Here is a 14402-nt window from a genome sequence, read left to right as displayed (position 1 = left end):
ATATGGAGTCTGAATAGAGAGGGTTAAACTCCTCTGACATTTTCCCATATACCTTGTGACAAGCTACAGTGTGTAGCAGTTTTCCAGGTTATCACATTGATGGTTCTAGAAAGAGCCATTACTGTGTGAATTGTGAGGGTCCTGCCTCCCTCGTTCAGCAGAACTAAGGAGCAGGGTGGTATTATGTCAGATTCTACATTTCACTCTAGTAAACCATTATTATAAAATCCTTTACATGCCAACCCTTTTCCTCTACAAGTTATTAGCAGATGGGGAGGAAGAGCTAACGACTCGAGTCTGTCTTGCTTTAAGATGGAGATGTATGATGACATTTAGAAGCGGCAGGGAGACGGTATTATTTGTATTGTGGAGTCCCTTCTGTTCTATGCATGCCACATCAGGCAAGGAGATTTGGAGAGATTAGGATAAGAATGTATAGACCTGAGATTCCTGAAGATTACTGGAAATAATGACTGTGCTAGCCAATTTCCTAAGGAATGGAAATTAAGGATAGTTCTCTAAAGTCCTTCTTTTTTTCTTCTAAGAACTCCAGATTTTACTTGGAAAATGATAAAATGCATTGACCATTGACTCACAAAGACCCATGTGCTCAGCCAACATAGGGGGCCAGTTTAAGTTGGTTTATTGGATGAGATATATGGATGAGTGAAGACAAAGAAATTGCATGAGGAGGTACTATCCACAAGATGGATGATAAATGTATGATTGCAGAGATGCAAAGTATGTGCAACCACCACTCCTATCGACAGTGAATCAAGCAATGGTCTCACATCATCACTACCTCTCTATTCACATAGGGGACCATGGTGTTCCTTGTCATAATCGGCGGAAGTCCAAGCAGTTGTAACTCCAGCGTTCATAGATTTATCATCTATCTTGTGGATAAGTAATATGTGTTGTTCATGCTACAACCTCTCTAATGCATATGTAGCTACTATGAGCTGTTGTTTTATAGCAGAGCACTGGTATCCCTGTTATAATATTTAAAATCAGCTTCCGATGGGATCTTGTTCGGCAAGTAATGTGCAATGTGAATCTTCACAGCGCAGTGCCTACATCGGGAACAGTGGGCGCATGACCGTAAGTATGTGATTGGCACACATGCGGTCACGTGCCGACTAGACGTGCACAGCCTCGCTCAATGCAAGGGTATTAAGTGACGTCGGACACATCTAGTTGGAATGTGCCCAGAAGTATGCAAAACATATACTCATGGTCACATGACCGCCCTCTCCCAGCGCTGGCACCGGAGAATTGTCACAGTGCAGTTTGCGCAATGTGAGGATTCACAAGTCTGCAGCCACATAGAGTGACTGCAGACATGTAGCCTAAAGCCGGACAACCCCTTTATGCATGACCTGTCACTGCCCAAAACTACATTTTTTTTTTACCAAATCTAAATGTCGATGTTCGCCTGAATCTGCCATAGTTAATTCTTTCCTTCTCTCAATTCCTGAAATATGACCTCTTCTTCAACGTATGTAAATTTTGTTTTGTTATCCAAGAGGGCGTGATCCTTATGAAGCTGCACACAGAGAAGAATCTAGAATTACTCCTACTTGGCCAACAAGACAAAATTTACCTGCTAAGAGGGGATGGCTATAATTCAGGAATGGAAGGGTGCAGGAACAAAAAAACCACAAAATATCAGATTCAAGAGATCATTGGTATTTAGACCAGATAAAACAATTGCACATTATTGGCAAGTGACAGGGCCTCTTAAGCAGCTAACATAAAACGATTTTTTTGTTGCCTATTAGCAGACATTTTTTATAATGTAGCATTTTGTTTTCTGTAGCGTAATCGTTATGAAATTAGGTTAGTATGTCTTTTCCTAAAAATGTCTTTAAGAAGAGATATTACATGTTTATTTAGAGGAACTATGTCAGGACAAAGGTGAAGGTGAAGTTGTGTAGAGTTCAGGATATGTGTATATTCAATAGAAAAAAATGATTTGAAGTGTTAATATTATGGTGGTATTACTATTATAGTTATGAGTATTGTTGTCATTGGTAGTAGTTATAGATTTAGAAAAATAGATAATTCATCTAAATATTTAGGAAGTTTGCTTTTTGTACATTAATTGCAATGAAATTAGAAATACATTTTGCAAAACTGACTAGATGAAAGTACTTTGACAATGTGATTGTGAGCTGCACAATTTATGCATCTTGAATAAATCTGCTGGGCACCAACAAAATAAAAGGCATCCGGACTTTGTCATGTTGTCACAAAGACATTCCCTGTACATATACAGTATGTTATAGTTTTTGTGCCCATTTTTTACACAGTTTTTTTGAGCCAAAGCCAGAAGTGGATCTAAGAGGGAAAGGAAATATAAACTTCTCTTTTCTTGCTGGATGTGTTAAACCTCCCTAAAGTTCCCCAGACACATTACATGAAAGTTGGGTGAATCTACCACTTTCAGCGAGAATGGCCGACCACCTGATGTGTGTGGAGGCCTCCCGCCTCTTCCATTACAAATGATGTCTGAGGAGACAAGCATTGGTTAGTTTTAATTCCAATGACCAATCTTTTTATTTTCAGGCTCTCTAATCTGCTGCTGAGTGCTCATGTGTAAGAGGAATTCGGGAGAGATGTTTGTCAACCAACATCTCATTCATACAACCTGCAATAAGGTGTCTCAGCCAGGCTTATCAGCTGAGAGCAGAATCATAGCCACAGCCATCATGTAACTGCAATATGTTCTCTGATTCAGTAAATGATTGGTAATCTTTAAGAGAGTCTACAGCTAGAGATGAACGGGTTAATCCACAGTGGATTGAATTTCCTGAAATTTCCAGTTTCAGGTAAATTCAAATAATCAGCTATTTGATTCATGGTTCACAAAAAAAACCTTGCATGGCACCTATTTTCCGCCCTGCTTAAAGCATCGGGAGCGGGCTAACCTCATTTTGTGTGGCCATATGGGTTTCCCCATAATGACTTGCAGCTATGACATCTCATAGTGGAGCATGGTTTGTATGGAAGAGTCGTTTTCCATCTCCAGAGTCACTGGGTAAGTCTTTCTCTCCTGTAGAGTGTAACCTTTAATGGACAGCAGGGTCCTCTCTCTCCTGTAGAGTGTAAGCTCTTATGATTTGCAGGGTCCTCTCTCTCTTACCTTTAGAGTGGAAGCTCTTATTGTCAGTCCGGTCCTCTCTCTCCTCTGCCCCACATGTATTTTCTGAGCAATTACAAGCGTTCCAGTATTGAGATTCGCACAAATTTATTTGCAGTGGAAAATATTTTGGGGTAAAATTTGGTGAAGTTGGAGAATTTGAATTTCAAAATATTTACTCATCTCTACTACTGTCACATAAAACATCTCTTTTGGCTTTGTAGTGTGGGGGTGTTCAAACTGTGCGGTAATGAGGCAGTGACCCAAGGAAAGTCCAACTTAAATGGCTTTATTTGGCAAAAAAACTCACAAGTAAAAAGCAAAAGCTGTCCTCCGGATCGCAGCCGGGATATCCACACAGTCCTTGTAAACATGTTGCCGTGGGAGACGGCCGCGCAGTGTCACTTAGGGTGCATCATATACGTTACCTTCACCAGCCTGTGTTCAGCTTCACACAAGCTTGCAGAGCTTCCTGCTATGCTTCTAGCAATCCCAACACTGACCCTCCCAAACCTTTGCTGCAGGTTTTTAGAAGGAATCTGTGGCCATGAGCCACTTGTAAGACCCGGGCTGGAGGGAGTGGACTGCCCCACTGCCATCCTGTAGTCCACTCCAAGAATAAAAGACCTTGCCGGGTTTATTTAAATCCAACTTAGCCAAATAGCTTGACCAAGTTCAAACTTTACTTTTATTCTGCACTGCAACCTCAGCTGTGTCTGTGATAGCAATGCACTCCAGCGGGTTCAATATGCCTCTATGCACATCCTTGGAAACACATACCGCCCTCGCATATGATCCCTCTCACTGCCTCACAGCTTATATTTTCTCACATCGTCCTCAACTGTAATTACAAATATTAAAGAGGTTGTTCACTACATTAAATAATGCCCCCATCGATTTAAACAGTGGAAAGAAGTGCTTTTGTAAATAACTTCCATTGTCATTTGCGCCTGTGAGCGGCGCTATCACTGACCACTCACTGGGCATCATGTGACCCCAGCTGCAGCCTGCTCTAACATCCACTGATGTCTCGTCAAGTTCCGGGAACCCAGAGGCGTGACCCAGTCGCACGCACTCCCCTGAGTGACTGGGCTGTGGCAGGGGTTTCACTGCACGTCACAGCCAAGCATCCAGCGCGCACTTTCTCTCTCATCTGCATTCATTGACCGCAAGCACGCACAGGATAATGGAATGTGACGTGCGGTGAAACGCCGCCCACAGCCCAGTCACTCAGGGGGGTGCATGCCAATAGGTCACGCCTTTGGAGTTCCCCGAACTTGACGTGACATCAGCGGATGTCAGAGAAGGCTGCAGCCGGGGGTCACGTGATGCCCATTGAGTGGTCAGCGATAGCACTGCTCACAGGCAAAAATGACAATGGAAGGTATTTACAAAAACACTTCTTTCCACTGTTTAAATCGATGGGGGCATTATTTATTGTAGTGGACAACCTCTATTAGTATAATCACAAAACTATTAAAGCTAATTGTTATTGCAGAAAAATTAAGTTTTTTTTGTAATAGATTGAGCAAAAGTTAATGAACCCATAACAGTATAAGATACCATTTTCATTTGACAGAATTACTTTCTACGGGATGCCCATATAAAGCACCAAATTTGCCAATCCCATCTGTGGCCTTTTGTAAAGCTTTGCCCCTTTTGATGTTCATGCAATAAGCCCGGTCTGATCTAACTCATAAGCCCACTAATTTGATTGGTCAATCAATATGATTTCTTAGATTGCAGCTGTTAAAGACTTTCATCAAATCATTTTTCATGGTCATCATGATAGATTCAGTGAACTTTACATTTAGTAGATATGAATTGATCAGTCTGGTGAATGTTTCCAGATGTAAAGAACATTTAGAGATGCATATGGCATAGATGGTCGCTTACAGTTTGTTACAATGAATGAATGTCAAGTTTTTGCTGCCTCTTGAAGTTTAGACCTTTTTATTTTACTTTGAATGCCATGCAGAAAAGACATTGCTCTGTGGCTTCATCTTTGCAGGTAAGAAGATATAGTTTAGCAGCTCATAGTCTTAGCAGATATAAGAAATATTACAGTGAAATCCTATTTGCTTTTAGGAGAGATATTCTTTAGCTTCCAACATAACAACCCTGCCCAGTGGGAAGCAATACATTAGAGGCTATGTTCATGCAGGCCGCTGAATTTATCGAACCAGTTACGTCTTCTAGTTGCAGGTCTGACTGGCTACATGTGCAGCTCTGTATTCCCGTTCAAGTAACTGACTGGTGTAGGAGCTGCCTGCTACTTACATGAACTAGTCTGGTCTGTAAATTGGACCAGACTAGGGCATGTTGTGATTTTTTTCACACAGAACTCTGGTGATCTAGCAAATAGGCTAACATTGGGTCAATGTCCTATCTGTCCACATGAACAGCAGACGATCTGAAAACGTATTAATCTGAACGTAAAGTCTTTAGCGTCCTTGTTATTATTATTACTGAATAATAAAAAGTATAAAACTAGAATACAAGTATAAAATCCACAGCTATAGTAAAATAGTAAAATAAAATGTCACCAATGCAAATAGTGCAAGTTGTGCATTTCTGTGGCTGCTTCTGTCACCTCCACGTTTGTTGTAAAAGTTACAAAGTATTACTACTTATACAGTTATCTTACATTGTAGAAAGAACCAACCGTTTTGCAATGCAATGCGAATTCGGCACGCTAATTAGCGCATCATGTGCACAGCACATCCGAATTTACATTGCTTTACATGGCAGACGGTTTTACAAGAATTTTTGCGGCCGTAGAAACGCCGCAAAAATGCTACAAAACGCTACATGGGTACATGGCCTTAAAGTCTCTTTATTTCCTAGTTGCTTGGGTGGAGTGCAATCCTCCTCGAATGACAGTTCCGGTCAGTTATCACTATAATTATTTAAAGAGATAACAGGACATTTAAACAAGCACATGGCTTAGGAAAGTGAGAGCTATGATTAGGAATACTGCTCTGGAAGCTGCAGCTGTTGAGGGCTGTGGGTTGTGACTCTACAGGACTCATAAAAGCTCAGGATCTGAGATGGAGGGAGAGAGATGATCAGATAATTGCTGTATAGAAATCAGTGAGCTGGAGAGAGCTGACTTGGATGTTAAGAGTTAACTCTTTACCTGAAATGTAACTACTGCACTACATGGCTAGCCCCTGGTGACACAGCTTCTTAGAAACAAGCTGTATGCTATTAAGATGCAGGCTTATTGCAGGAGAATGACAGCAGATAAAAAAGCAATTAAATTGCATATTTGCTTATTTTCATGTTGTCTAATTAACTAAAGCAATTAAATAACAAGAGAATACCCCTTTAAGAAAATAAGCAGTTTTAAACAATGTAAAATTTTACAAATGACACTGAAGCAATACCATTTTCTGTAGTCATCAGTATAATAAATGGATGCTGGTAAATAGTATTACATTGCACAGCCTAAATGCACCCAATGAATACCATAAGTATCAGTCACAAGAACGTATACATCAGACGACTGCTATCCAATGTTTTATTGGATAGCACTTGAATCACTTTTATTCTATGGGGTAGTGCTGATCAGCATTTTTTTCTCATGCTGATTTAGCATGAGAAAAAAATCACAACGGGCTGTGAGTTGCTGCACAAATCGGATCACACTTACCCATGTAAGTTTATGGGTGCACAGAAAACCTCAAACTGTGTTCAGATTACATCTGAGTACAGTCCAATTTCCACAGACTCAGAGTAGAGAAGATGGAATATTTTGTTCTCTATCTTCTCCTCACCTATGCTATGATTCTTTCATCCAAGAGAATTGGATCACACTATGCAGCCTCTCGGCTCAAACTCTGATCAGAGTTTAATCCGAATGTCATTTATATAATTGATCTCATTCTCTCGCATAAGAGAATCTATGCTCATGTGACCCTGACCTCAGTGATATATTTTACTGTGAGAGTGCTGATTACTAAAAGAATATACATTGCAAGATATCTGTCATCTACAGGGAAATCCATCTTCATTCTTGGTATAGCATATCTGTATTTTCTAGTGTATTGCTATTCTTAAGACCCCCATATACATTAAATAAAAGTCATCCAAACCCACCATTTCAGTGGGACAGGCCAATCATCAGGCCGTTCAGCCACGCACATTTTCATTGGCAGTCTGCAATACTGATGAAAGTCAATTGTGACCGAAACGTTTATTTTTCTGGTTGGACTGCATGAATTACAATAATAAAAAACTCTGAATCTCAACAAAGGACACGGCCTCACTATCAGTATTTGGTCAGTATTCGGTCAGTATTTTTTCTCAGGAGTGGGAGCCAAAACCAGGAGTGGGTGATAAATGCAGAATTGGTTACTTGTTTCTATTATACCTTTTCTCTGATTGTTCCTCACCTGGTTTTGGCTCCTACTCCTGGGAAAAAATACTGACCGAATACTGATAGTGGGGCAGTGGCCAAACAGATTATATCAGGGGGATGGTGAAAAAGTTTGGGCCACTGCCAATACTTTTATTTTAATGGAAGATAAGCTGCTACCAGAAAAGTCTGGCAGCAGCTTTCTCCTACATCCCAGTTGAAAAGACATGAATGCTCAGCCAAGTAGTAGTGGTCATCAATCATCTGGGGCCTATTGTACACCACAGATGACTCAATACTGGAACTCTTGACACATACGCTAGTTAATATTAACAAAGACACACTATACTATTGCACAAGATGACAATGTATATCTAAACAAAGGTTAAACAAACAATACTGCACACCTCATATATAGTGCCCGACGCAATGTTTTGTCCTTCTGACTTTGTCTCTTGATGCTCTCAGCAAAAAACAGAAGTGCAAAACTCTGGGTCGGACAAGATATGAGCCATGCTGTTTTATGGACTTTTAAATATTCGTAAAGCATTGTTTAATCTATGTGAGTAAAATATATTGGACTAATAAATCAGTTCTTACTGCTTTACACTATGGTAAGTATCTGTTTGTCCTATTGAAGTATTACTGGAGTATTATTTCCCTGGATGTTGTGTATTGTGGAGGAGCGGACACTGATCCATGGTGACCTAATTGGGGATATCTATTTTATGAGACCCTTGAATAGAATATCAGAACACCTGACTGGTCGTGAGTGTACACTGAATCTGTATTACCTTGTGTCTTGAGTGGTCCAGCATTATATTTATTGTGACTTTCTTCAAGGGCAGTTAAAGCCTCATTGTTGTCTTTATTTTTAATTAATGTAATTTTGCACTATTTTGGTGTATTGAATTGTTTATTTTCTGTGCACTTTTATTTGTTTTCTGCAAACTATAGTCCTTATCATGCACTTATCAAAAATGTCATCCCTTCATGGCATGTTTATGTTTATATGGCCAACTTATCATGGGACTTAAAAAACTTATGTCATGAGACATGTCAAAATCACTTAGTATGGGGATGCTAGTGGGCAAACTAGCTATGTTAATGTGTAGGGCAAAGGGTATGTAGAACAATTAATCATCAACCTTTGGAAGATTCTCATTCTGCTGATATTCCTCTCTACCCAGGAGAAGAGGATAAAAAGTTAAAAAGTGAGGGGGAAGGAAATGGACAAAGGGAGGAAATAGGCATGATGTATGTGAGATTCCAACTACATTTTGTGCTGACCATGGGAAAAGGAGTTTATCACCATGTAGAATTTCCGCCATCACTGGGGGGGGAGGTCTGATATCATTTGGTGCACTCCCATTGGTGCTGTAGTACACCTTGCTCACCGTGATTGTATTGTTGGGAGACACTAAGGGAATCCTGAATTCTGGAACCTGATTGGAGGGGTCACACTCCAAATGTGTTTTGTGTCTATTGAATTATTTGGAATTCCCAATGGTAAGTACATGTTGAAGACCAAAGTGTTTAATTCTCACCTATCTTTTCAGAACCTACAGGTAGTAGCTGCATAAATAAAGGGTATAGGAAAGCATTAACATACAGTGCTGCTCACCATTATTGACACCCCTTCATTTTTTTCATAGACTGTACAATATCTTCAGAAATAAATGGAAATGTTCCAAAGTTATATCCTTAGGATTTTTTAATTAGTGGTCCAAAGTAATACATCAATAAAACATTGTTTTTCAATTTCCATGTTGCAATTTCAAAGAATAAACAGAATAAACAGCATGTGCAGCAATAAAGACACCCCTAATTAATACTTGGTTGCACACCCTTTGGCTTTGCTGACAGCCTCCAAACATTTCTTGTAGCCATCTATAAGCTTCTTGCACTTCTCAGCTGGAATTTTCTTCTTACTCTTCCTTTGCAGTTTGTTCAAGCTTTTGAATGTTTGCAGGGTTATTTTTCCCAATGGCAGATTTCAGCTCACCCCAAAGATTTTCAATGGGATTGAGGTCAGCACTCATTGCTGACCATTTTAAAACAGTCCATTTTTTATTTTTCAACCATTCCTGTGTACTTTTGGATGTGTGCTTTGGGTCTTTGTATTGCTGTAAGTCCCATGATCTTCGACTTAAACCATACTGTCTTACACTGGGCAGGATATTTTGCTCTAAAATCTCTTGATAATTTCCTGATTTCATGATTCCTGTGATATGGCCTCCAGTACCAGATGCAGCAAAGCAACCCCACAGCATTATGGATCCTCCACCATGCTTAACTGTTGATAAGGTGTTCTTTTCCTTATTAGCTTCATTGCACCATCTGTAAAGAAACTGCTGCTTTGCATTGCCAAAAAGCTTTATTTTTGTTTCATCTGTCCACAGAACATTTTCCCAGAAGGATTGTGGTTTGTCAAGGTACTCTTTGGCAAAAATCAGTTGTTCCTTTCAATGTCTCTTCTTCAGCAATGGTTTCTTCCTTGGCCTTTGCCCATAAAGCTTTGCTTGGTTTAGTGTTAAGCGTATGGTACTTGTTGAAACCCTGACCACAGACTGTGCCAGGTTGGCCTTCAGGTCTTTGGATGTTTGGCATGGTGTTTTTTCACCATTCGCACCAACCTTCAAAGACATCTCTTGTCAATTTTCCTCTTTCCCCCACATCCAGGAAGGTTCTTGATGGTTCTATGCTTGGCAAACTTCTTAATAACATTGCGCACTGTTGAAACTGGAATACCAATGTCTTTGGAAATGGCCTTATATCCTTTGGAAGTCTTGAGTTTGGAGTTCTGATGTCCTCAGACAGCTCCTTTGTCTTTGCCATTGTAACAAAGAAACAGGGTCTACCATATGGCTTTTTGAAAACACTGAAGTCATCATTCATTGGCTAATTCATGTCACATGGGCGCCGACAATTAATCACAGGTGAATCTCTTTTGTGATTTACCAGAGGTGAGTCAAAATGTGTTTCCATACAAAATTAATGTAAAGGGTGCCAATACCAGTGACACAGCAAGATTTAGGTTTTTCTATTTTTTTCTCCCATTGTTTTTTTGTTTTAAATTATTGTTTATCATTTGCTCTTTTGTATTTAACACGAGGGCTCTATACAGAAAACTTTCACTTGATTAATTTTTTTCAGGAGATATTCCATATTATGTACTTAAACTTCATGGGTGCCAATAACGATGAGCAGGACTGTATGTCAACTGGCGCTCAACAGATGTGTCTGCTTGATTATGAACGAGTATTCTGGCTAGATATGAGTAAGCTCATTCATGAGAAATACATAGGTTTCTATATTTGGACTCGGGTTGCCTTTGTAGCGCCCCGAGGGCTCGGCCGCTACAGGGGTATTGCACCTCAGACCAGAGGTGTGATATTCCACTCCCAGGTAAGGATGGAGAATGGACCAGGGCTCAGTTAGCTGCATGCAGCACACACACCCCATTTCCCAGGGACAGCTCAACGGTGCTCCCACTAGACAGAAGTGCAGGCACGACCGACCATGTCCCTGCTGGAGTGGGGAGGGAGGGGTGGAACACCCAGTGCTGTAGGGGCAGATAGGGGTTGGTTCCTGAGCGTAGGTAGGAGCCCATAGGTTGCTGGTCACCTGGGCTCATGGTCAGAGGGAGGTATAAAAGGTGGGCACCATCTTAGAACAGTGTTCAGTTCAGTCTGTGAGGAGAGGAGAGCTGACAGGGAGCAGCAGCTCAGGCTGAGTGCTGCTTCAGAGGCAGGCCTAGGGAAGAGGCCGGAGCCTGAGAGGAGAAGGAGAAGTGGGCCTAGAGAAGAGGCCGAGGAGGAGGTGAAGGGGAGCTGAGATTCTAGCTCATCTTAGCTCCAAGAGAAAGGAACAGAAACAGAAAGGAACTGCAAAGAAGGAGAGACAGAGAAACAGAAGGGCTCAGGAACAAGAAGGTGGAAGGGACCCTAAGAACCCACGAGAATCCAGGGTGCAGGGTCAGGCAGATTAAGGGTACCGGATCCCAAGTTGGTGGAGGAGAAACAACCCTCAGCCAAAGACCGGTCGTCGTGATCATATATTGGTGCGACACCTCATCAAACCTGCTAGGAAGGCACCATATAGGACAGCGGAGGACGGGGCCCACGTTTAACCGCACAGGTCCGCGGCAGCTGGACAAAAGTGGGTCACTGGTGAGGCAGGCCAGAGAAAGGATAAAAAGGGGGTCCTGTGCCATGTTCCTGAACTGCCTGGGAGTTGACCGAGCCCCACACCTGGTGGACGCAGCACGGCTCGGGCAGTCATTGCCAGCTGAAGTGACTTGGATATTAACCGTGAGTAAAGACGCTGGACTGCAGTACGTTGTCTGTGTGCTTTTTCGCTCCTCCGGCACTACCGGCACTGGGACTCTCACTACCATCACTCCCAGCATCCACTACACTGTCCTGGGGCTGCACTCTTCCCGTGGGGAGTCACATCACCTCAGCTGCACCCATCATCAGCCCCAGCGGACTGCCTTGCAGCGGCGGTTCCTAATAATCGCAATCCACGGGTGGCGTAGTCGGACATTATCTAAAGCACGTAGCAGACTACCATTGGCCTGACCACCCTGAGCCGCGGGACCGGGCCGCCACCACTACTACCCCCAACGTCTCCCTATCGCCCGGTTCCGCGTGCCCCACGGCCCAGGGGGCGAGTCACCTTCATAAGACCATCCCTGTCATAGAAATAACATGAACCATTACTAAGACACATGTGCCTATAACGGGGATTTAGCAGGTCAATTTTCTTACGTGAATTTACCAGCTTTAGAGATCATTGAGTTGACAAAAAAAAGACAAATTATTTTGACTGCCACTCTTAATTATCAGATTGAGTACCACTGTCAATCCATGACCTCCTATAAAATATGATGGATCCATTGGCTGTTTGATTAGATCTACTAAAGCAAATGTTTCCTATTAAAATATTTAGTATCATTTGATGGCCGCTGTGTGAGAACGTTAGGGATACCAAATAGTCAATTGCAAATAAATGTTAATTCCAGTGTTCATCTTTCTTTTTAGGACAGCACTGGGAATTAGTTGTTCTGGTCTTAACATGTTATTGTGTTCATAGGATAACTAAGTTAACCTTCTTCTACTCATGTTATTGTGTTCATAGGATAACTAAGTTAACCTTCTTCTACTATTAATCTATTAATATTTGTGGATCAATTCCATGGGATATTTCCCATGCCATTGTCCAAAATATTGCTGGCTCCTACAACCTTTGGCTTACTCTTACTTACTGGTATTGAGTGTTGTCATAGATTTGCTTCTACCAAATTATATGCAGATGATTTCTTAGAAATTGCTTGCAGTGAAAGTATTCAAACAGTTTAAAGAGTACATGTATATGGATAATATATTTTGTAGCAAGAATTCAGCATTTTTACACACTATGTCCAATTTAAAGGGAACATTTCAGTTGATTCATGCTGCCCAAACCATGGATAGCCTAGCTGCATGATTAGAGCCAAGAATGTTTTTCTCTGAAACACTCCAGCATTTCAGAGAAAATACAGTTTGAAAAGGTGCCTGGGGACTATAAGGAGAGACAAGATTAGTCCGTCACCACCCCCAGGCATCCATCTTATTTCTGCAAGCTCAGCTTGATTGACCGTTTTCTTCCGATGTATATACATGGGAGAGATGCTGAAGCATTGCAGAGAAAAACATATCTGAATGCAATTATGCAGACAAGCTCTGATTCATGCTGCCCGTTGTTTGGGAATCACTGTATGAATCAACTGACAGGTTAATTGGTCTTCTATTAAAGGGAACCTGTCAGTATATTTAGAGAGTGTGGGAGCAAAAAGGAGTATCAAAGCATGCCCATACAAACACAGAAAGAACATACAAACTCATTTACTATATGGTCATAGGTACATTGAAACTCAAGATTCTGGTGCTGTAGGCAACAGTGCCAGCCACTGTGATATCAGTTTGCCTATATATTCTGCTAGGATCTTTTTTTATTTGGAGCATCAAAAATTGCTTTGTGCAGCATCTTTTGGGTCCACCTCAAATTTGTTTTTCCTTCAAACTTCATCGGTAATCAACTTTGATGAACACATTATCATCTTTATGAATCTTAGAGTTGGCCAAATGTCGGTAAATCACATGCTAAATCACATGCTAGATAAAGAGAAATGATTTGGTGAGTACATAATACTTCACTTTTATTAAACCATTAAAATGATTGGTAAATCAGTGCACAAAACAATACAATACATTGTATTGGATAAATTTGAGGTCCTTATTAATGCATAGGGTGCTGACCCCAACTGTCCCTTATGGGTCATTAATGACTGTTCATATTCCTTGTGTTACACTGATTTGGGAGGAACTAAATGGTCTTTGGTCCTAATAGGGACGTAAGGTTGATGGTACCCTTATAGTACAAGATGATCTATTGTCTGCAACACGGGCATCTTAATCAACCATCATTATCAGAATGTGCAATTGCAAACCTAATCTATGCTCTATGTTTCTCACCAACAGTTCTGGAAGTAACTATGGTCGATAATGGTATATTGGGTTTACAGTACTCGCATAAGAAGTGGTAATCAAACCTACTCTTCAGTGCGCTAGACGCAACTGTTTTTTTTCAGGATGAAAACCTTTAATAAAACCATGGAATAGAATATATTTATCCATACTAATTGGTGTAGAATTGCTAAGTGCTATCATGCCCTCACACAGCAAGATTAGCGTCCTAATACTTTTACTAATAGGCATGGCTCCTTACAATCAGCTGGCATAAGCTATACCCTGGCTGTAAGGTTTTTATCTTTTTTTTGCTTATGTATTATATTGTTTGGTGCACTGATTTACCAATTATTTTATTGGTTTAATAAAGGTCAAGTACTATGTACGC

General features: G+C 41.0%; 1 protein-coding gene across 3 annotated transcripts in view; it reads left to right on the top strand.

Moving 5' to 3' along the window:
- Positions 1 to 14402, top strand: part of IMPG2 (interphotoreceptor matrix proteoglycan 2) — a 91995-nt gene that overhangs the window by 38907 nt on the left and 38686 nt on the right. Inside the window, exon 1 of one of the 3 annotated variants that reach the window (XM_073664684.1) lies at positions 7948 to 8116. The exons of the other annotated variants lie outside the window; for them this stretch is intronic. The gene's annotated coding sequence lies outside the window, so the exon portion shown is untranslated. Of the gene's footprint in view, positions 1 to 7947; positions 8117 to 14402 lie in introns of those variants that run through there. 3 annotated transcript variants of the gene reach the window in all.

The sequence above is a fragment of the Phyllobates terribilis genome, unplaced genomic scaffold (genome assembly GCF_046119375.1).
Source record: "Phyllobates terribilis strain yellow unplaced genomic scaffold, ASM4611937v1 Scaffold_2__4_contigs__length_985480577, whole genome shotgun sequence".
NCBI classification, from domain to species: domain Eukaryota; kingdom Metazoa; phylum Chordata; class Amphibia; order Anura; family Dendrobatidae; genus Phyllobates; species Phyllobates terribilis.
This window is presented reverse-complemented; position numbering and strand designations above follow the sequence as displayed.